The sequence below is a fragment of the Orcinus orca genome, chromosome 12, assembly GCF_937001465.1.
Source record: "Orcinus orca chromosome 12, mOrcOrc1.1, whole genome shotgun sequence".
Classification (NCBI taxonomy): Eukaryota; Metazoa; Chordata; class Mammalia; order Artiodactyla; family Delphinidae; genus Orcinus; species Orcinus orca.
This window is the reverse complement of record NC_064570.1, coordinates 18,191,935-18,215,136: the sequence shown is the minus strand read 5'-3', so window position 1 is coordinate 18,215,136 and position 23,202 is coordinate 18,191,935. Positions and strand designations below refer to the sequence as shown.

The following is a 23,202-nucleotide window of genomic DNA, read 5'->3' as shown; positions in this document are numbered from 1 at the left end:
TAGATGGTATAATGAACCAAAAATGAGCTTGGCAAAACTCCCAGTTACTTTTCATCAAATAATTTCTATGATCTGCTTTGCCTGTGAAAAGTAGAACGAACACATTATCCCACATTTACCTGGGGGTGGAGTTGCTGGCACAAATCCAAAGACTGGAACAGTAACTCTGTGCTTGGCTTTACACCTTTCCAAGGTCCTTGCCCTCTAGAATGTATGTGTCTGTGGGAAGGAGCCCGAAAGCCTGATTATGCTTCATAGACTGGACCCCCATGTCCCTGAGTTTCCCAGCAAACATGCATGGGAGCCCCTCTGAGAGCTGTAGAAGTTCAGCTCCTGGGAAGAGCAGATGAGTTCCTGGTTTCCAGTTAGACGGTATGGAATGAGTACACAGACAAACTGCATGAGAACAGGTGGTGTATTTCCTGGCTACATTATCCTGTGCCATCCTGAGGTGGACCAGGGGAAGGAGCTGACCTTCAGAGGTCCAAGCTTGGCATGAGGCACAGTCAATATATGGGAGAGAAATCACACAGTTACAAAAGGGAAACCCAGGGCTTGTTCCTCACTCCACATCCTGCCCTCTACTGCACAGTGGGGCATGGCACCCGCTCAGGTTGGACCAGTCATCAGGCACTCTAAAGAGTTACAGCATGTGTCCCTAAATCTTCTGAAAATGAATCTATGTGTGAAATGAAATAACACAGCACCGGTCATGGCGAGCATAGAAGAACCATGACTGGAGTTTCGTAAGTATTCTGGTCTGGATATCAGAAACACGGAATTGCCTACAACACCCCCAGAAGGAAGGATCATTTTTTTCTCTGCCTCACTCTGGGGCTGGGACATCTCAGCTCATCTTCTCTAGCCCCTGCACTAGGATTTGTACCATCAGCTCCCGTGGCTCTCAGACCTTCAGACTCAGACCAAATTACACCACTGGTATAAGCCTAGGTATTGCTTACAGATAGACAGAAGATCATGGGACTTCTTAACCTCCGTAATCATGTGAGCCAGTTCCTCATAAGAAATTAATTAATTAATTAATATATATTAAAGAGAACTAGCCCTCCCCCACTTACTGCCCATATGACCTCGGCAATTCACCTGATCTCTCTGAGCCTTAGTTTCCTCACTGATAAAATAAAGAAGTTAGATGATCTCAAAGCTTTTCCCACTTTTCAAACCTATGAGTTCTGAATGCTAAGGTCCTTGGACTCTCCCAAGTTCTTTAGAGCCACCCCTATAACTCCTTGCAAACAAGTATTAGCACAATTATAACCATTAGCGTTTCTATAATTTACATGCAATTCAAGTAAGTCAAGCACACTGGGCTTGGTGCCACTTACTGTAACCTATTGTCACCTATTACAGTTATCTCTGTCCATAAAGTTTCTGCCTTTCTCTCTAAAATCGACAACACCATGTATTTCAGAGCCACAGGGTAACAACCTGGATTTGAGAATGGAAGTGTTCTGGAAGTCAGCCAAGCAAGACTTGGATACTAGTTCAGCTCTGAAATTGTCTACGTGCCTTTGGTTTCATCACTTAGGTCTTGTGTGCTTCATTCTTATCAGCTGAAAGTGGACATAGCAAAACCTTCACTACCTACCTCACAGGATTGCTGTGAAGTGCTGAATCCTAGAAGCTGACCTCCCAGACCAGACCTACACTCAATCACCTTCCACCAGGCACCACTGCCATAAGTTCACCCCAGACCAGAAAACCCCCTCATTCTTGTTAGGGAGGGCTGATATTACTGAAGGGTTAGAAATCCTATTCTTATCCCAGCTTACCTTTGCAGCTTAATCTCTTGCTTACTCTTAAGACACACTCTCTAGCCTTATATCTAGGAGATATATATATATATATATATATATATATATATATCCTAGCCTAGCACATAGTAGAAATTGCAAATTAGTAGTTTTATTATAACAGTGATCATGTTTAGCATTTTCACACCTTTGTTTATGTCATTTCTCCTCCTGAGTATCTTTTTCTTCAAAGCATAATTATACAGCAAAATCCAAACTTTTGTAGAAAAAAGTGAATGTTCTGACCTCTCGTGTTTACATATCTCTGATAAGCAGTTTCCACACGTACGTTTACTGTGGTAAGTTTTGCACGTTATATTTTTTTTTTACTATGCATATGTTCCTGGAGGTCACCAGACTGTGTCTGATATATTTTTAAATAGACCCAATGCCAGCTAGCCTACAACACTTCGCATAGGGAACTCAATAAATACTGAATACATAATTAATAAAGAGTTAATGAAAACAGACCCGTGAGCCCAGAAATCATTTCTTGGCTGTGTAGCTTGCTTGATTTTGCCTTGCCATTTGGCTTAAGAAGGGCAGAAAGGGTATTTTCAGACTTGCCTAAAGTGGGAGTCGCTATGTACCTGATGTCATTAAACCCGTAGCCCTGTCTGCCCCAGAGTCCATTCCATTTCTGAGCATGTCTGTTGGGCTGAAAGCAAAAATCTTTATAATAGGACTAGACATTTTAATAGCCCCTGGGGAAATAAAAGCACTTCTTGAAGGTTATTTTTTTCTGAATAAAAGTAGTCTATGCATAGAACAGCTAGAAAATATGTAGTAATTAGAAAAAAATATATTATTCTGTGCCCCTGAAATCATAATACTGCTAAGTGATACTTATTGGATTTTCATCATATGCTGCATCATCAGAGGCACTGTCTCACTTCAGCTTCACGATAACTATATCGTAGAAATCATTATTATTTGCATTTTACAAATAAGGAACTCGTGATAGAGAGATGGCAAGTCAGTTGTTCAAGGTTACACAACTAGGAAGTGATGGAATAGATAACTACTTGGTCACGACCAGAGCTCTCTACCCGGACATAAACATTTGAAGAATTTCAAAACAAGATGACTTCCCTATTCTGAGACTCTTAACCTTTGGTCTCCAAGGTATCAGAATATGAAAATGGATAGGAGCTTTCATGGTCACGGTGCAGCCTCCATTCAATTAGCCTTGAACTTAGAGGCTTCTCTTTCTCTCTTCCTCTCTCTGTCTCTCTCTCTCTTTGATTTTCTTTGGGAAAAAAAACTGAAAGGAAACTTGGTTTCCAATGGTTTTCATCAGTGGTCGCTACAGGGCTTTCCCAATGCTCAGGAAAAACAGGTCCTTGTGACCTTTTGCCAGGGATTCTCTGTGCATGACTCAGGCATCAGCAGCAGTCAAAGCCCAAGCACAAGGATGCCTATTGGCAGGTTGCACTGCCCCAGGGTGGAGCGGGGGCTCCTGGCTTGCCTGTACCTCTCTGCCAAATGCTTGAGGTGCAAGGTCCTTCATAGCACTTTCCTCCTCCAACATAGGCACCAAGAAGCCCATCAGTAGAGCCTCCCACCCAACAAAGGAAGTTGAGAGGCAGCAGCTAATCAAGCCAGGTGCCGGAGAGCAGAGAGGGAGAGAGGACTGAGGTGGGAGAGGGAGCACGTGGGGTGCGATACTACAGGGAGCCAGCCCCCTCCCCCCATTCGTAGTGCACTCTGTTATGAACAGGACGTACAGATGGGAATTCCTGTCAATGAAAAGGCCACACATATGGCACAGCAAACCTAACTAGACGCTGAATCTTCCGCAAAAGGACCTCAGTGTGACTGAGTGACCTTTAAACCATCACACCATGACAAACTGCTCCAATCTGGTTCAATCACCTAGCTTTCCCTAACGAGTGGAAAGTTGAATGCACTGTGTCTATTCTCCAAACAGCCCTGCAGGATCACTTTTATTACAACTGTTTCTTTTCTACTTTTACCTGACAGCTTCATCTGTTACTTAGCCATAAGTGATGCAGACTTTTGTGCATTTCATGCATTTTATAGATATTGGCATCGTTGGGCATTGTTTTGTTTATGCCTCTCTCCAGCATTTTTTTTCACTCCCTTTCTTAGGCAGATATTTCTTTCTTCTAATAACACAGGTGAGACACACAATATTGATCTGACTGCAACACAGAACCCTCCTGAAATACTGAGAGCCAATGACCTCGTACTGCACCATACAGTAAAAGTTAGGATAGCCTTAGCAAAAGGAGTCAGTCAAGTGTTTTATAAGACAGGAAACTATAAAAAGAGTGTTCTTCAGATTCTTCTCTCACTATAATCCATTCAGGTCATATTTTATTGGGGCTTATTACCAAGTTAGAGAGTGATAAGTGTGGAAACTGTGGAAATGTCTTATGGCCAAATTGATGTTGCTTTGAAACCCTAGTGACTCACGCTGCAGAACACTACACATTATCCATTAAGGTGCCTATCTCGGACTTTTGTCAGCAGGGCCTTTTACAAGCTCATTCTAGGTTCAAGTTCAGCCACAAGCTCACTGGGAGAGTGGGTGTGATCTCTGCTGTAAAAGGTACTGCAAGTCACTAGATTTTTTTCAGAATTAAGGAAAAGACACCACAAACTGCACATTATCCTTCATCGACTTTATTCAATTAAATACCTTGAGTTATAAGATATATTTAAATGTTCCTAAATGTTTAAGACATTTACAGTACTCTCTTTCTCTCTCTCTTTTAAACCCAATGATTCGCCTCCACTTTTTTAAACTTCAAATAAGAATATGCCTTGTCAATGTCATCATACCCATGAACATGTTAGATTTCATTATTCTACATCTGAAAAAGAATAAATAAATCCCAGTGGGTCATTAAATTTTGTAAGGTTCCCAAACCTATAACAGATAAAGTCATACCCTACTTCAAAGAGTGTCACCAAAGCAAGTTAAAACAAGGATTCTCCGTTTATGTATAGTCCTGAAGGTTAAATCTATATCTTATCTAATTTATGAAATCAAAATAGAGCATTAAATAAACAAACTTTCAGGTCATTGTCATATAAATGATAGTTTTATAATTCTGATTATTATTTTTTGTCAGAATCAACGATGGAAGATTTTTGCAATATAAGTGAATAAGAGTAGGGATTTTCAAAATAAAGCATTAAATATTTATTGGCTGTGTACAAAGTACTTCTTAGTCAGGTGATGCCATCTTGCAGAGAGCTGAATATTTTCCAGGTTTGCTGGCAATATGTTTTAGAGAAGGGGAGAGAAATCAGCAGATCTCTGACTTTTCTTGGGACTAGACTCAACAGATTTTTAAACCAGGTACATTCAGCTACTTAGGTACATGGAAACTGCTCTCAAGCTTTATTGAATTGCTGGTTCATACACAGGAACTAAATTAGGTCTATAATTTCAGATGCCCTTTTTTAATGACTCATTTTTCTGTCAATAAAATTGACAACAGAGACCAGTACAGTTCCTTTGCCCACCTCTGAGCTGCCCTGTTGAGTCACGTGACACAGTCAAATGTTGCCAGATATAGGCTGTCACTTTCTACTGGCGTTTTCATGGAAATAAGATTAGAAAAATGGAGCCTGCACATGCCCAGGGAGGTTTTCAGCAGACATGAGGGATGGCATCAATCATTCACCAGAAGGTCTGAGATTTTCATTGATAGTGCAGACCTTATTTGTGTAACTAAAGCATGTTCTTTTTCTGGTAAAAGTCATCTCCTTTGGTGGGGGCTTCTTTACTGACCTCAGAACCCCCTAAAAGATTCAAATAGCTTATCTTCCTTCCCTTCCTGAGACTAGAGAATTTCTAAAATGAAATAGGGAAGTTAGGTTTAACTATGAGTTGAAGTCACATAAAGAATTTGCAAAATGTGCTCATCACAAGGGAAAAACTCTAATGATCCTTTTTTTTTTTCACGGTACGCGGGCCTCTCACTGTTGTGGCCTCTCCCATTGCGGAGCGCAGGCTCCAGACGCATAGGCTCAGCGGCCATGGCTCACGGGCCCAGCTGCTCCGCGGCATGTGGGATCTTCCCAGACCAGGGCACGAACCCGTGTCCCCTGCATCGGCAGGCGGACTCTCAACCACTGCGCCATCAGGGAAGCCCTAATGATCCTCTTATAATCATTTTCAAAGGAAAAAATGGATAACCCTCAGCTTTATTCTGACATTTTCCCCCATTGATGCCAATCAAGTCATTTATTGGCTAATGTAACCAGATAGACTGTACTCATGAATATTTTGACACTTAAAGACAGATAACAAAGGAACAAATATATAAGCTTGCCAAAGAATATAGAGACATGCTGAATAAAAGCCACCTTGGTGTTAACACACTCCTCCACTTTAAGAAAAGTGAAGAGGCCCAGAGAAAACTATGAGAGTTGAAGTGTAAATGTGACAATTTATATAAGATGTAAATTATTAATACATTTTAAGCTTTGTTAAAATTTTTAAATTTTTAATTAATGTAATTAAAAATTAAATTAAAATATAGAAGTTAAGAATACTTTTAAAAATGATGCTGGCTGTTCAAGAAAAGAAATAAAATAAGAAAAATAAAATACTGAGGTAACATTTTGCCTGAGTAAATTGGCAATGATTTTTTTTTACTTTAATATCATGCTCATTAACCAGAGCATGGGAAAACTGGCAATTGTCATTCTTTGTTGTTATGTATGTAAGTTGGTAGAAATCCTATAAAGAACAATTTAGCTATATCCATCAAAATTACAGATGCACCCTACTGTTTTACCCAGAAAGTTCCAACTTTAGGAATTAATTCTACTGATATATTCTCACTCATGCAAAATGTCTTTGAGCAAAGATACTAATTGAAGCCCTGCTGGAAATAAAAATAACAAAAATTGGAAGCAACTTAAATGTGCATCAGTAGAGGGTAATTAAATATATATCTTTAACTTATAAATATGGACAATGAAATGTTATATGGCATCTAAGACAGATAAGGCAGACAATTATGTAAAAGTTCATATGGTACAAATGTAATTACATAACCAAAATGCAGAATAATGTGCAATATATAATTCTATTTGTGCATATATGCTTATCAGTGTACAGATTAACTCTAGAGGTATACATAAGAAACCAACAGAAGTGGCTATATGGGAATAAAAATCGGGAAACTTTTTAATTTATATCATGCACAAGTGTTACCAAGAGGGAGGATAAAAAAGAACAGAAAAGGAAAGAAAAAAAAGAAAAAAGATAATAAAATAATTCAAGAGAGAAAGAAATAACAAAATTAATTCTCTGTGTACAATTTAACATGGTTAATAAAGTGCTTACTACGTGAAAAGCAATAGGTCTATATTGGTAATTATTCTCTCCATTTTTATAGGATTTTAGAGTTTGAAAGCATTTTCCCAGAGTTGATGCCAAGAGATCTATATTGCAAAACTTGGACCCATGCTGACTCATTGCCTAATAGTAAGGAAGTCGTTTTTATCTTTTTATACTTTTATATCTGACTCTTTGTACAATGATTATAAGACTTTTACCTTCTTTTCATATCAAATGTAATGCCAAAAAATAAATCACAGAACTGAAAATTTTTTTAGCAAACATGCACCACAGTTCTAAAAATTGTTTCCTTAGGACCCTTAGAGGAGTAGAATATTTTCATGTTAATCCTTCCATTTCAAAGAATTATTTTCCTAAACCATTTCTTTGTCTTGTGTTTTCTCTGATTTTCATTCACATATGTTAGCTACTTCTGTTCTCACTTGAGTTTTTGTTGACAGACTTCAAAAATAGCATTTACTGGGCTTCCCTGGTGGCGCAGTGGTTGAGAGTCCACCTGCCGATGCAGGGTACGTGGGTTCGTGCCCTGGTCCGGGAAGATCCCACATGCCGCGGAGTGGCTGGGCCCGCAGGCCATGGCCGCTGAGCCTGTGCATCCAGAGCCTGTGTTCCGCAACGGGAGAGACCACAACAGTGAGAGGCCCACGTACCACAAAAAAATATATATAGCATTTATTTAGCTCCTTTTGCCAGTGCAGTGAGTTACTTAACTTTTTAACCATGGACAGTCTAATCCATGTAACTACAGTGTGCCTGCCTAGCCACTCCTTGGGTTCCCTGGAGATACTCTGTCTCCTTATAATCTCACCCTATTTTCCTTTCAGATTCCCACCAAGCCAGGTTCTCATTCAGACTGTTAGTTCTGCTAAGGCTAGGAGCACTGTCAGCTCTAATTAGATTCTATTCCTCACTACAAGCCTACTGTGGAATGTGCTTCCATAATAAAATTTAGTCTGAAATAGACTGTGTGCTAAAGGTCAACCTAAGATAGCCTTTGGCTTCCCCCTAGATTCTAAATTGATTTTCTAGTTCATGAATCTCCTCTTTTATATTTGTTTGCTGGATGGCATGACCTTAGTGGAAAAGAGTTCTGATAATCCACCCATCTAGCGCCATTGTTTCTGGTGGCTTTACTTGGGATGGGCTGGATTCTGGGAGTCTAAAATCCTTGCTGCCCTAAAATCAGGTAATCTAGGTCATTGTATCTCCTTGTCAGAGCCTCCTCTGATACCTTTTCCCTTAATCATCTATGCAGACCCTTTCCCTTTGGTTAACATAGAGTTCTACTCTTGGGTTTGTCATTGACACACGTCTGTAACACTGGCATCACAGGGGAATGGGGCAGCTCTTCAGGATATTGATTTGCAAGAGAAAACTAGGATCCCAGTGAGTTCTCGGAGATTATAGTAGAAGTGACTCTCAATTAACAGGCTTTTAAGTACCTATTATGTAGACTCAAATAGCATATAATGTAGTTGGGGAGATGAGTCATGGACTCATGATTAGGCTAGGGAAAGCAGTAAATGCCATGTGCCAAATAAATGGTACATATATTAAAGTATCATGGGAGCCCATAATCAGATAGCAACCACCTCCAGCTGGGATAAGCTTGGAAGACTTTTTGGACAATTTCGATTGAGTTTTCAAAGATAGGAAGCATTTACGCCATTGAAGTGAAGAGATACTACTGAAGGAGGAAAAGGCATAAATCAAAAACAAAGTATAAAATAGGTTTGGGATGCACTGAGCACACACAATGGCTGGAATGGAGGTGTCTCGCGTATGGAGGTCAGAAGGCTTGTCATACTCAGAGATCCCTTCTTTAGGAAACTGCCCAGCCCATAGCCTTCTGCTCAGGGAAGAAGCCCCAGCACCATGCCCCGCCCCCCCGCCCCCACCTTTATGTCTTAATTGCATGGATGGGCAATCACTGGTGAAACTGGACTTGGGCAAGTGACTCAGAAGCAGCCAAATCAATTAGCACAGTGATGTCCTGAAATGATAGTCTCTGTCCAGAAGAGATGAGAGTGCTTAGCTGAGTTATTTATACCAGCTGCCTTCGGATTTTTTTTTTTTTTTTTTTTCGGTACACGGGCCTCTCACTGTTGTGGCCTCTCCTGTCGCGGAGCACAGGCTCCAGATGCACAGGCTCAGCAGCCATGGCTCACGGGCCCAGCCACTCTGCGGCATGTGGGATCCTCCCGGACCAGGGCACGAACCCGTGTCCCCTGCATCGGCAGGTGGACTCCCAACCACTGTGCCACCAGGGAAGCCCTGCCTTTGGAATTTGAAGACTGATCATATGATAGCAAAGGGAAACAAAGATGACATGACAGAGGGACCATACAGGATGATGACCCTTCAGCCACTCTTCTTATATCTTTTTTTTTACATGTTTTAAATTGAGATATAGTTGATGTACACTCTCCTTATATCTTGAGTTTCTCTTTGCATCTACAAGGAGTATCCCAGGGCATCCATATTTGAGATGGGGAGGTTAAGGATTATGGGGCAAGGCCCTGGCCTTAACCATGGCCTTGGAATTTGCAGAAAGATCCATAATGCCTCAATTCCCCCACCCCTATGGCTGAAGAAAATGTGAAAGTGGGCTAACATGAGGGGAAGATGGAGGTAGGATGGAAGCTTTGCTGTCTTTCAACATATGAAGCTTCTTTCCAAGTTTACAAATTGCAGGATTTAATCTGTTCATAACTAGCATTACCTGGAGGTAGACATATCTCCATTTTCATTCAGAGAGAGAGTACAACCCCCAAATCTGGAACCTGAGTGCTTGGAATTGAACCCCACCCTCCCCAGTATCAGCTATATAACCTAGGGCAAGTTATTTTTTTTCTCTGTACCTCAGTTTCCACATCTGAAAACAATAAGGAGGAGGATAATAATCATATCTGCCTTATAAGGTTGTTATAAGAATTAAATAAAGTGCATGGCACATAGTAGGAACTATATAAACACTGTTATATAAACTTAGCATATTTTTATTTCCAAAGATTCTATGTAAGTTCAGTGGGTACTGTATGTCCCCCAGTGTAGGCCCCTATGGACTTAGGTAAAACACTTAGGATCATTTTCATAATGAATAAATGATATGATGGTATAAAGAGTCCTGTTTGGGTACCATGCTAGCATAATATAACAAAAAGATAAATTAAAAAACAGGGTTCTAGAATTTCTTTCTTCCCACAATACTGAGCAGCAGGGAGAGAAAACTATGGGACTTTGTGTGGAGAATAGGAGGCCCATACAGGGACACCGTTCCAGGTCATCACAGCACCCACTGCATCTTCTCTGTGTGCCCATACCTAAGGTTGTGCCATGCAGCATGTTTGAATTGAAGGAGAACATTGCAGGGGACTCCATGCTTTCTTTGCAAGGAGAATACAAGGGCCAGCAATACAGAGATTACATCAGTGAGGCATTTTTAAAATCACTTGCTATTTGAAATTCTCTGAAACAAAACAAGAAGAAAAAACAACAGCAATACCTAAAATGCGTGCCTCAGCAAACTGACAATCACTGACCTGGCACTGACTCTGTCCGGGTAATGGGAGACGGCAACGGGACGCTTGGAGCCCTGCAGCTCTGAGATGGAGAGAAGGTTCTTTCACAGCAACTCTGGAGAGAAAGAGAACGAGAGAGCAGAAGACAGTGATCAGCAGATTTCCGATGATGGCTGCGAGAGACAAGATCTCAAATGCACCGGATTTTAATGCCAATCTGCTTTCCAGTCTCATCTAACACACTTGAGTCTCACATAGGTCCGTCTTTCTTTTCAGGCTCCCAGGGGGAATCGTTTCTGCCTTTAGATCCCTTTTAGCCTTCTTTTGTTCCCACACACCTAAGGTCTAGCAAAAGCCTTACTTCTTGAGCATTTGTCCCAGGTGTGCTCTCAAAACATCCATTGTCTCGATCTTAACATCACAGACCAAAGCAAGATCTTTATTTCCTTGAATCTGCTCTATTTTAAAAACCTCCTTCCTCTTCTGGTTTCAATTGTCCACAGTCTATTCAAAACACTTGAAAAGACTTCATCTTCCCAAGCATCACTTTATCACAATATTGCCTTTTCTTAGAATCCTATAGTTGCTCTTTATTGCTTCCTGAATCCCATTAATATCTAAGACTAGGGGCTTCACTGCCTTCCAACTGCTGGACCTCCCATCCTCTCACATTTTATTCCAACCCTGACTGCCATGTTTTCTATTACTTTCCCATTCTGCTGCCAGCAGAGAGTTTTTTATCCTCCTCTCATTCCTCATCACACATGTGACATCTTCCCTTTGAACACAACTGTCCTACTCTTTGCCCAACCATGTCTTGAAAAATCTTCAATATGATGGCTTTCACTCAAAACTTATAGTTTTCCCAAACAGTAAATAATTTTTCTTCTTTCTTCCTCAATTCCTGAATATTCCACCATTGTAAACACAGAGGAGGATGAAGACAATGATGATGGTAACTTTGATGAAAAAAATAATAACAGCTTGTGTATGGCTAGAATTTTGCAGTTTGCATAGCAATTTCACACAAATCTTATATTGTTGCTGTTCCTGTTATTATTATTTAGTTAGCAGAAACTATCCAAAACTCTTTTCTTCCTCACATCTCTCTATATTTCACACAGTGCTTCATATACATGGAGTAAAAGGAAGCTAGAAGGATAGACTGAGTTTTCATTGCATAGTTTTAGAAAATAATTTCCCCATGATTCCTCCTGTTTTCTCGCTTTGCAAGCTGGGATGATAAATAATTTGCCACTCTCTTCCCTCTACCAGGGGAGCTTTGAGGATTAAGGGTAGAATTATGAAAATGACTCATTTTACAAAGTGACCAAGAGAAGAAGTGGAATTCAAGAGAATCATGGCCCAAAGGGTCACGATTTGGGAATCATGCCCCACCCGGCATATTCCTTCTGCCTCTTTCCTATATCCATTCCAGCTTTAAGAGTATGAAGTAGGCACAGCAAAGAAAAGCTATCCCAGAACTCCTGAGCTTTTATCCTAAAAATCAAGACACACACTGGCCATGAGTTAAGCTGGCCAGTAGATTTAGCAGAAATATATATTTCTGCCATAGTATCTAATTTTGGCATAGTATCTAATTAACTGTGCACATAATTCAGACCCCTGAGGCAACTTCCAAATAAATGTTCGTCATTTCCACAGGCATTAACACCTATTACTTTGCGGAGAAAAGCTCCAAGAAAAGATAATCTTGGTTTTGCATCGCTAAAGCAGCACTCTGAAATAAAATATTTGCTCTATTTCGGTATTTATTGAGAAATGTTTATATTCTGGGTACCTTTTTTCTAAACTACTGATTTCTTCCTCTTAATTTTGCAAAGTATTTAACATGCAACACCGTGGGATGCCCCTTTTGGAGAACAGAACAACCTTGCAGAGCGGCCAATTAGTGCCACTCGGGGCATTTTTACAGCACTCGACCTTTTTTTGTGCTTTATGCTTTTTCAGAAGCTACTTTTTATTTTAGGGCAATGAAACTAGACCCAAGGTATATTTAGACAACCATAATGAGGGTTTATCACAACTGGGGGAAAGTGAAGAAATGTAGAGGAAAAAGGAGGGAAAAGGTAACCAACACAAAACGAGCACAGACACGGCACCTGATGTGATGCTAGGTATTTTAGTTATTTACACGGTTAACATTTTATTTTGAAAATTTTGAAAGAATAGTCCAATAAACACATATAATCTTCACTTATATTCATTGATTGCTAACATTTTGCCCGATTTGCATGCCATATCTGCACCATATATATATATATATATAGAGAGAGAGAGAGAGAGAGAGAGAGAAAGATATATATGTATATATATAGGACATATATATGTTTTATATAATACATATATATGTAGAGAGACATATATTTATGAGAGAGCGAGAAACACATGTACACATACATATATTACCTGTGTGCATATATATGGCACATTTTAAAGTAAGTTGTACATAACACTTCACCTCTAAATACTTCAGCATGCATCTCTCAAAAAACAAGGATGCTCTTCCACAAAATCTCTGTATCATTATCACACTCTTTGGCCATATTAAGTTTGATCTCTTGGATATGTGTCAATTTTAAGATCACTTGTAATTTCTCAATTGTAAAGATACATTTTTCCTTAAAATTCAAATGTAATATGGGGGGGAGGGCAGTGCTACTTTGAGAATATCACTTTCTTCAACAATGTTTCATCTGTTTTAAGCATCAATTGATGACCCTGAATTATAAAAATATGATTCCAATTTTACCAATGAAGAAACCAGGTTTTACCTTCTTTTTATTAACTAGCTAACATGTAGCTGAGCCAGCCTTCAGACCTACCCAGGGCTATAGATTCGTAATCAGCTGCCCTCTGGGGTCATGCTGCCTCGTTAAGATCTTGGTAAAATTGGCCCCAATTCCTATAACACAGTTCAGAGAAAACGCATTGCCTTTTTTAAGATTCCTGTAACTTCTTCCAGGACTTACACTGTCAGGGATACTCCAGCCTCCTGGCCCTGATGAATCAGAGCTTCCTGTTCCATGCTAACACAAAAGCTAAGCCCAGTTTTAGTTTCTTTCCTTGATTTCTATATTAAAAGAGCTTCTGAGTGGGTAGTAGACTTTCGTGAAGAGATGTTAAAGGAAAAGATTTACTTTGCCTCTTCACCAAAAATCTAGAACTGAATATTAGACATTTCTATTCTAAAAGTCATTTGTCTCGTCTCCATGTCCCTAGCCTCACCCACCCCAGCTTCTCAGTATTCTTCTTGATGTGAACACAAAGATTAACTTCCTCTCATATTTTTATGGAGAATAATTCAGCACTCCCCAAGCCCTTATAGTAAACTCCGCTGTTCCTGCTTCCCTATGCGTATCCAGACTCAAAGATTTAAATTACACCTGATCAAAATGTGATCAAGCATTGAGCTTCCAATTCTCTCTCAGTCATTCTGAGGGGGACTGCAGGAGGTAGAAGGAGTGGAATTCTTGTTACACGGTATCTTAGGAAAATCAACCAATTAGCCTAAGGCCTTAAAATAAAGTCAGAGCCTAGTTTATATGCCTTTGAGTTTCCATGGAGATAAAACATTAACTGGAATGGGCCACTGTGAGGATGGTAAGAGGTTGACAGTCTCAGTAAAAATGATACAAGTGTTGGGTTTCATATTTACAGTAACTGGTTTGGGGCTATACATGGAGTTACTCTTTCCCACAGAAGAAAGTGGCCCTTACATGCATAAAAAGAATAAGAGAAAGGGGAATTTTCATAGAGATATAAAAGAGTAAATATAGATACTTGGGAAGCAATACCAAGCTAAATGAGTTATCTTCTGCCTTTCAAAGAATCAAGACAGGATCTTGTAAGAAGAGAGAAGCACCACATGTCCCCAAGCCAGACGGAAACCTCCACCGTGTCCTGCTAACATATGAGAAAAGAAAGATGTTCAAGATGGTAGGAGAATTAGCAATAGTCGTCTTAATTTGGTAAATATTTTTAGAATGCTTTATGAGATTAATCATTTTTTAAGCAGGTTTTTTGTTTGTTTGCTTGTTTAACCACAAAGACTATAATACAGGAAAAAATACCAGAACTTTAGGCAAATTCTATGCATGTTTTAAACTTTGTACACACATCTATGGAGACCTTTGTGGGTGTTAAATATGAATACGTTTTATTCAAATGATATTGCCAAAGTGTTCCCCCAAACAGGACCTGTTCCCAAAACAACCAACTTTCCCAAAGCAGCCACTTACTGCAGGCTTTTCTTTTATACTGTCCAACCTTGGGTCATCAGTCTGTGAAGCATCCAGTTCATTTCACATACAACCTTTTACTGCTTTGAACTTGAGAGCACAATGTCAATGTCTATATTCTGTTTTGGAGTGGAAAAGACTACAAAAGATTTTGCAATAGGTTACCCCATCAGCTTGTCACAGGAGAACAAACACAACTTGCGGCAAGGGACAAGGTCCCTGGTTCTGTCTGCACAGCTCTGAGAGATGCCACTTGGCGATGACTTCGCTTTGCTTCTCTGCAGCCTGTCCATACCCACTACCCACCTCCTCTCCCCTCCCAGTTCTCATATCTCTTTTTTGTCAACCATTGGCTGCTTCCTAGCTTTTTTTTGTGTGTGTGTGTGGTACGCGGGCCTCTCACTGTTGTGGCCTCTCCCGCTGTGGAGCACAGGCTCCGGACGCGCAGGCTCAGCGGCCATGGCTCACGGGCCAAGCCGCTCCGCGGCACGTGGGATCTTCCCGGACCGGGGCACAAACCCGTGTCCCCTGCATTGGCAGGCGGACTCTCAACCACTGAGCCACCAGGGAAGCCCTGCTTCCTAGCTTTGAAAGAGTTTTCTGCTCTGCGGTCAGGCCTGTGCCAGAGTTAATAAAGGTTTCACCACTGCTGTGCCTCTCTGTTCACACCATCTCAGGAGAAATAACTCAGACAACAACTGTTCCGAAGAGGAAAAGAAGAAAAGCCAAAGAGAATTAAACTAAACGTAAGGCACTTGTCTTTTGAAGATCTCCTCTCCTTTGCCAGGATCAGGATGAACTATTTCTTCCCACAGCACCCCTCCTCTTCTAATCATTGTTATCATCTCCTGTGGACAGACCTGCCTCGTTTTTATCTATGTCTAGCTTCCAGAAACCATGTGGACTACAAAGAAATAGCAGAAAGAGCATAGTGACAAAGTCCAATCTCATCCAGAGGGATGACTTTGAAAGACTGAGGAGAAGATGTAAGAAAGTGTCAGGAGTTTTTTTGAAGAGGAACTTCAGAAAAGGAAGTAAGAATAGGCAAAAGTGGCATAAAGCTGGGGAGATGCTGTTTGCTGCTCTTAACTAATTGAAATGGTTCCAGGGAGTCACAGGCAAGCCATTTTATGGTTCTTAAGGAAGGTTCTATTTTTTTTCTAGGAGTAGAAAATAAAACAAATTATAAAAATTTTTCAAAAAAGTTCAAAGGAATCCATTAGCCTGATAAAAAGATCCAACCTCTTTTATATATTTAATTATCAAATTATAATTGCTCTGAAATAATAAACAGTAGTTCACAATTTTTTAATGCTTGGTATAAGCTAGGCATTATTTAAGTGACTTGTTTGGATTACTCCCATTTTATAGACGAGGAAACTAAAACTTAAACAAAACAATTTGCTCAAGTTTCCAAACTTGCATTAGTAAGTGGTGAAACTGTACAAACTACCGCAACTACTCAAGACTCCATACTTTGAAGTGGGATTAGCCAATATAGGAAAATGCCAAAAGGAAGATTCAGGACCATGGAGGATCAAGACTTACACAGTCTTAATATTACCTATGGCTCTACCAGATCCTCCAAAATCAACTTCTGGTAAATTTCGTCATAACTACTTTTAGGCAATTCAAATAAAAATGTCCAAAAAAAAAGACATCAAGGGCTTCCCTGGTGGCGCAGTGGTTGAGAGTCCGCCTGCTGATGCAGGGAACGCGGGTTCGTGCCCCGGTCCTGGAAGATCCCACATACCACGGAGTGGCTGGGCCAGTGAGCCATGGCCGCTGAGCCTGCGCGTCCGGAGCCTGTGCTCTGCAACGGGAGAGGCCACAACAGTGAGAGGCCCGCATACCGCAAAAACAAAACAAAACAAAACAAAACAAAAAAACATCGAGAAAGGGAAGGAGAGTTTTACCAGTCCTAGGAAGCCAGAAAGCTAGCCAGCTATTCTCCCATAGCTGTGAATGCACTTGGCCAAAAGAGATTCACCTGCGAGGTGGAAGAGGGGTGGACAGAGGGGCCAGGGGTAGCAGGAGTAACTAAAGGTTGTTTGCTAGAGAGAGAGCACTACAGACTTGCCAGATGGTGAAAATGCTCACTTTGAGGAGGTCCCATTTGAATGAGGTAAAAAGAGAAGTAGGAGCTCTAAGGACAGCAAAGCAAAGCTGCCTCTGTCTCCCTAGAGGAAAGGACATGGGGAACCCCTTGATGCTGCCCATAGGTAGTAGCAAAGAGTCTCTGCCATTATAACTGGAGCATTTCAGTAGAAATGCATATGGGCTCTTAAGTGTTTCCAGATCCCTGCTTCATTTAAGCCTTCTAGGGTAAGTAAACACCAGCAACACTTTCCAGTCAAATTGGCAAACATTCTACCTTTCTGTTTGTTGACTGTCAACAGCTTGTCTTCGATATTTCTGATGGATCAGTGTTGAGAAATGGGACCTTGGAGAATCAAGGCCTTTCGCCTTGCATTAATTCCTCTGCCTGATCAATAAGAGAAATAACAGTGCACTGCTCAGAACCCTGCTGCAGATAAATTAGATAATGTATACAGAGGATAATGAAGATTAAAATGGTGCACGTACCACTGTCATGAATAATGAACACATTAGCTATACATTGTTATCCCAAACATACATTTTAAAGCTTATCGACTACAAAACCGGTGACATTTTAGTAGATGTTGGTTCAACTTAAAAGGAGGCCCTTTTGAAAAATGATCGACTATATTCAAATAAGACTTTTAAATAATTTTCATATTTCTATTAACTGTTTATTTAGGATCACATTATACATGGTCACTCATTATCACTAGGCCATTCTGAGCTTTTCACAAAAGGATTTCAAATAGGACCAGGGTTTTTTTGGTCAACCTAGGCAGTAATGACCCTTTCTTCTTTTTTTTTTTTTAAACATCTTTATTGGAGTATAATTGCTTTACAATGGTGTGTTAGTTTCTGCCCTATAAAAAAGTGAATCAGTTATACATATACATATTTTCCCATATCTCTTCCCTCTTGCATGTCCCTCCCTCCCACCCTCCCTATCCCACCCCTCCAGGCAGTCACAAAGCACCGAGCTGATCTCCCTGTGCTATGCGGCTGCTTCCCACTAGCTATCTATTTTACGTTTGGTAGTGTATATATGTCCATGCCACTCTCTCACTTTGTCACAGCTTACCCTTCCCCCTCCCCATATCCTCAAGTCCGTGCTCTAGTAGGTCTGTGTCTTTATTCCTGTTACCCCTAGGTTCTTCATGACTTTTTTTTTTCTTAGATTCCATATATATGTGTTAGTATACGGTATTTGTTTTTCTCTTTCTGACTTACTTCACTCTGTATGACAGACTCTAGGTCCATCCACCTCACTGCAAATAACTCAACTTTGTTTCTTTTTATGGCTGAGTAATATTCCATTGTATATATGTGCCACATCTTCTTTATCCATTCATCTGTTGATGGACACTTAGGTTGCTTCCATGTCCTGGCTATTGTAAATAGAGCTGCAATGAACATCTTGGTACATGACTCTTTTTGAATTATGGTTTTCTCAGGGTATATGCCCAGTAGTGGGACTGCTGGGTCGGATGGTAGTTCTATTTGTAGTTTTTTAAGGAACCTCCATAATGTTCTCCATAGTGGCTGTATCAATTTACATTCCCACCAACAGTGCAAGAGGGTTCCCTTTTCTCCACACCCTCTCCAGCATTTATTGCTTCTAGATTTTTTGATGATGGCCATTCTGACTGGTGTAAGATGATATCTCATTGTAGTTTTGATCTGCATTTCTCTAATGATTAGTGATGTTGAGCATCCTTTCATGTGCTTGTTGGCAATCTGTATATCTTCTTTGGAGAAATGTCTATTTAGGTCTTCTGCCCATTTTTGGATTGGGTTGTTTGTTTTTTTGTTACTGAGCTGCATGAGCTGCTTGTATGTTTTGGAGATTAATCCTTTGTCAGTTGCTTCATTTGCAAATATTTTCTCCCATTCTGAGGGTTGTCTTTTCGTCTTGTTTATGGTTTCCTTTGTTGTGCAAAAGCTTTTAAGTTTCATTAGGTCCCATTTGTTTACTTCTGTTTTTATTTCCATATCTCTAGGAGGTGTGACCCCTTCTTCTTAAAATTTTTTTCAGAAAATTGGAAAGCATTATTAAGAAAAAGATAAATAAACCCTATCTATGAAGTTCTACCCACTCTTTGGACCTTGCAAGTCCTCCTGCCACTGCCATTTACCCAGCCACTGGCATGACCCACCTGATGTGCTTCTCCCAGCTAAGCCTCACCAGCTGCTTGCCCCTCCATTTAACTGCCTAACCCACCCCAATTTAAATGCCTGGATCCATGATGAATCTCTTAAATTTTGCTTTGTGGTTATGTGATCAATCAGTCAATCTATGCTAGTGAATTCTAGAGTAACTAATACATAAGTAAGAGCTTGCAACTTTTACCTGGGACCTCATCACATGATGGTTGTTCCTAAATCTCTGTGTACATAACAGAGGTTGCTGGAGATGTAACTACCTCGGTACGTACTGACTCTGTGACCCGCTCAGTCCTCACTACTCCAGAGCATCCTCCGCGCTCACCTCCCTTCAGGCTTCTTCAGCTCTTTATTTATTGTGCGAACTGTAAATCTGTTGTGGCATGTCCCTTGGCACTTACACTGGACGAGCTTCTTGACTAGAACAAATTTTAAACTAATGTGCTCTCTCTGGCCACTAGTTGGGAATTTTATCATTCTGAGAGACAGAGCCACAGAGACAGAGCCAGAAACAGACGCTCCAGTGACTCATTTCTGAACAAAATCCTAAAATAAGCAAGCTTTCCAAATGTGCATAAAATTTCAACTGCATCTGTACGTCCTGCTTATCTCTGGTACGAGGAAGCTTATTTAAATTGCCTCCAGAACTTGCCCCTACCCTCCAATAATATGGACAGTGCCAGTGCAGGGTGGCAGGGCAGGGGTCCTTGCGGAGAAGGAGAGAGAATGTTTCAGAGGGCAAACTGGAGAATCCACCCCTTAGGCCCTGCTGCTTACCGTTTGCAAATGCAGGGCTGAGTCTGGGGCATCAGAGGGGAAGGTGGGGGAATTAGGTGGCAATTATTTACACGGGATTCATGGTGGAGCAAAAATCCTTTCCTAAAGAAAGTCTTTAGATGAAAAGGATAATTTTGGGAAGGAAGTTTTTTCATCCACAGTGTTAGATGAGCTTATTTAAGCAGAAATTCTTAACCTGGGCTCTATGGAACCCCTAAAAATTCCTGAGGGTATTCTGTAATTCGATGCAGAATGATGTGGTATGTGTATTGCATGAGAATAATTCAAGACTACAACTCTTAAATATTTTCAGCCTCAAAGAATAATTCATGACCTCAAAACATTTATAAAATTGAATTATAAACTGTAAACTTAAAAGACCCAAAGAGAGACATTCTGAATTACTGTATGGAAATATTGTACCTAGGCAGTGATTTATTCAGGTATGGTAAATGATGACCAAAGTAAGTGAAAGATACTATTTACTTATCATTATTATTTTTTATATCACCTTTTTGTATGCACAAACCCAGTGAAAGTGGGATGCTTCATGGAGGACAGAGAGAAAACAATAGGATTAACAATGCTGAGATCCAGGGATTCATGTAAACCTTCTAAGCTTCTTATTTCAACTCTAAGATAAGAATTCGATCTGATGACATTTCAAGTGAACTTTCAACTCTGAACTTCTATAGCAAAGCCTTTATCCATGCTATAATTTAAATATTTGTTCTCAAAGGTACAATCAATACAAAACAAAATTTTAAAATAAAAACAAATACACAAGGAAAAATATGTAAATTTTGTGTTCTTTTAAAACCTGTCCCAAAATTAAGACACTTCCTTGTCAGAAACCACACTGGAATATCTACAGAATTTGTCCAAAAGCACAACTTTCTTATGATTTGGTGACAGTCATTGAAAAAAGAATTGTAGTTTGCGGGACTGCCTAATTTGTTGATAACTAAACACTAGCAGTTATTCTTAAACTTCAGCCTGCATCAGATTCACCTCAAGGGCTGATTGAAATAGATTTCTGGGTACCACCCCCAAAATTTCTGGTTCACTGTGTGGGTGTGGAGCCTGAGAACTCGCCTTTCTAACATGTTCCTGGATGATGCTGAAGCTCTTGCACCAAGAACGACAGTCTACCCTGCAGCTGCATCCACCCTGCACTACCCTCCACCCTGCACAGCCCTCCACCCTGCACTACCCTCCACCCTGCACAGCCCTCCACCCTGCACAACCCTCCACCCTGCACTACCCTCCACCCTGCACTACCCTCCACCCTGCACAGCCCTCCACCCTGCACTACCCTCCACCCTGCACTACCCTCCACCCTGCACAGCCCTCCACCCTGCACTACCCTCCACCCTGCACTACCCTCCACCCTGCACAACCCTCCACCCTGCACTACCCTCCACCCTGCACAACCCTCCACCCTGCACTACCCTCCCCCCTGCACAACCCTCCCCCTGCACTACCCTCCCCCCTGCACTACCCTCCCCCCTGCACTACCCTCCACCCTGCAGCTGCATCCACCCTGCAGCTGCATCCACCCTGCACTACCCTCCACCCTGCACAACAATCCACCCTGCACTACCCTCCACCCTGCACTACCCTCCACCCTGCACAACCCTCCACCCTGCAGCTGCATCCACCCTGCACTACCCTCCACCCTACACAGCCCTCCACCCTGCACAACAATCCATGCTGCACTACCTCTGCAACAGAAGGTTGTCTGAGCCAAGGAACATCCCATTTGATTGTCACAGAGGAAACAGACGTGTCTTGTTTTTTATCTCTGAGAGCAGACAGATAATGTTTAGAAATTCCTAACTCTCTCATGAAACCTTGCTCCCGACATCCACATATAGACTCATTCTCTGGTAACTCAGTAAGTTTCACTGACTTATTCTGACTTCTGGGTGGCAACAGCTCTAATCTCTCAGATTTCCCCAAAGAGAAAAAAAGAGCCATGTGCACATTTAAAAGAAAGGAAGGGGCTTCCCTGGTGGCGCAGTGGTTGAGAATCTGCCTGCTAATGCAGGCGACACGGGTTCGGGCCCTGGTCTGGGAGGATCCCACATGCCGCAGAGCGACTGGGCCCGTGAGCCACAACTGCTGAGCCTGCGCGTCTGGAGCCTGTGCTCCGCAATGGGAGAGGCCGCGATAGTGAGAGGCCCGCGCACCGCGATGAAGAGTGGCCCCCGCTTGCCACAACTAGAGAAAGCCCTCGCACAGAAACGAAGACCCAACGCAGCAAAAATAAATAAATTAATTAAAAATAAAAATAAAAGAAAGGAAGAATGGAAGGAAGGAAGGAAGGAAGGGGAGAGAGAGAAAGAAAAAGAGAGAAAGAAAGAGAGAGAGAGAAAGAAAGAGAGAGAGAAAGGGGGAGAGAGAGAGAGAGAGAGAGAGAGAAAGGGAGGGAGGAAGGAAAGAAGGAAGGAAGGAAGGAAGGAAGGAAGGAAGGAAGGAAGGGAGGAAGGAAAGAAGGAAGGAAGGAAGAAAGAAAGAAAGAAAGAAAAGACAGGGTTAATACCACTCACTGAGCCTTAGGTCTTAACCAGGCAATTGGATGCCTTGTCTTAGGAGGCATGAAATGAGTAGAGTCCATGCCTCCAGGGAATACTGAGAAGTAGACAACACATGCTTGGGTCATATCTGTGCCACTTATTCATTACAACTCATTTAAAATAAATTGGGATTTTTTTGGTTGTTGTCCTGAGCCTGAACTTAATATTTTCTTAATGTCTGTTATCTACTTCCGCCAAAAGTGCTACTTCTTCTGGGGAGGAACCGGAAGTACAGCAGATGAGCAAGGGAGACTAAAGACCGGACAGAGCCCGGGTCCTGCTACATCTTTGCTATGTGACCTTTCTGAGCTCCCATTTCCTGGTGGGTAAAGTGGAAACTACTTATATTGCCACGAGTGTTGGAGAAAAATGTGCAGTTTCTTTTCCTTTCAGTTCCCTATAGGTAGATCTTCATTCACCATGTGCTTTATCACCCACTTTCAAAGGTCCAAATACACATCAGAACTATTTGGATGACACTAACACGTAATATGTCAACTTTCAGAGATTATATAAACTCCACTATCTTACATACCTGTAAGTGACAACCATGATAATTTATATTCTTAGACACAATGCTAAAAGTCTTAATAAAACACCTGCTAAATTTTCAATCCATAAGTATGGCTATATCACCTA

At 41.1% G+C, this 23,202-nt stretch overlaps 1 long non-coding RNA gene across 1 annotated transcript in view; it reads right to left on the bottom strand.

Moving 5' to 3' along the window:
- LOC117196520 (uncharacterized) overlaps positions 1 to 17,418 on the bottom strand; it is a 194,841-nt gene extending 177,423 nt beyond the window's left edge. Inside the window, exons 1-2 of the long non-coding RNA XR_007470555.1 lie at positions 17,319 to 17,418; positions 10,704 to 10,797 (exon numbers count right to left, since the gene is read on the bottom strand). This is a non-coding gene — a long non-coding RNA (uncharacterized LOC117196520). The remainder of the gene's footprint in view (positions 1 to 10,703; positions 10,798 to 17,318) is intronic.
- Between the last annotated feature and the right edge of the window lie 5,784 nt (positions 17,419 to 23,202).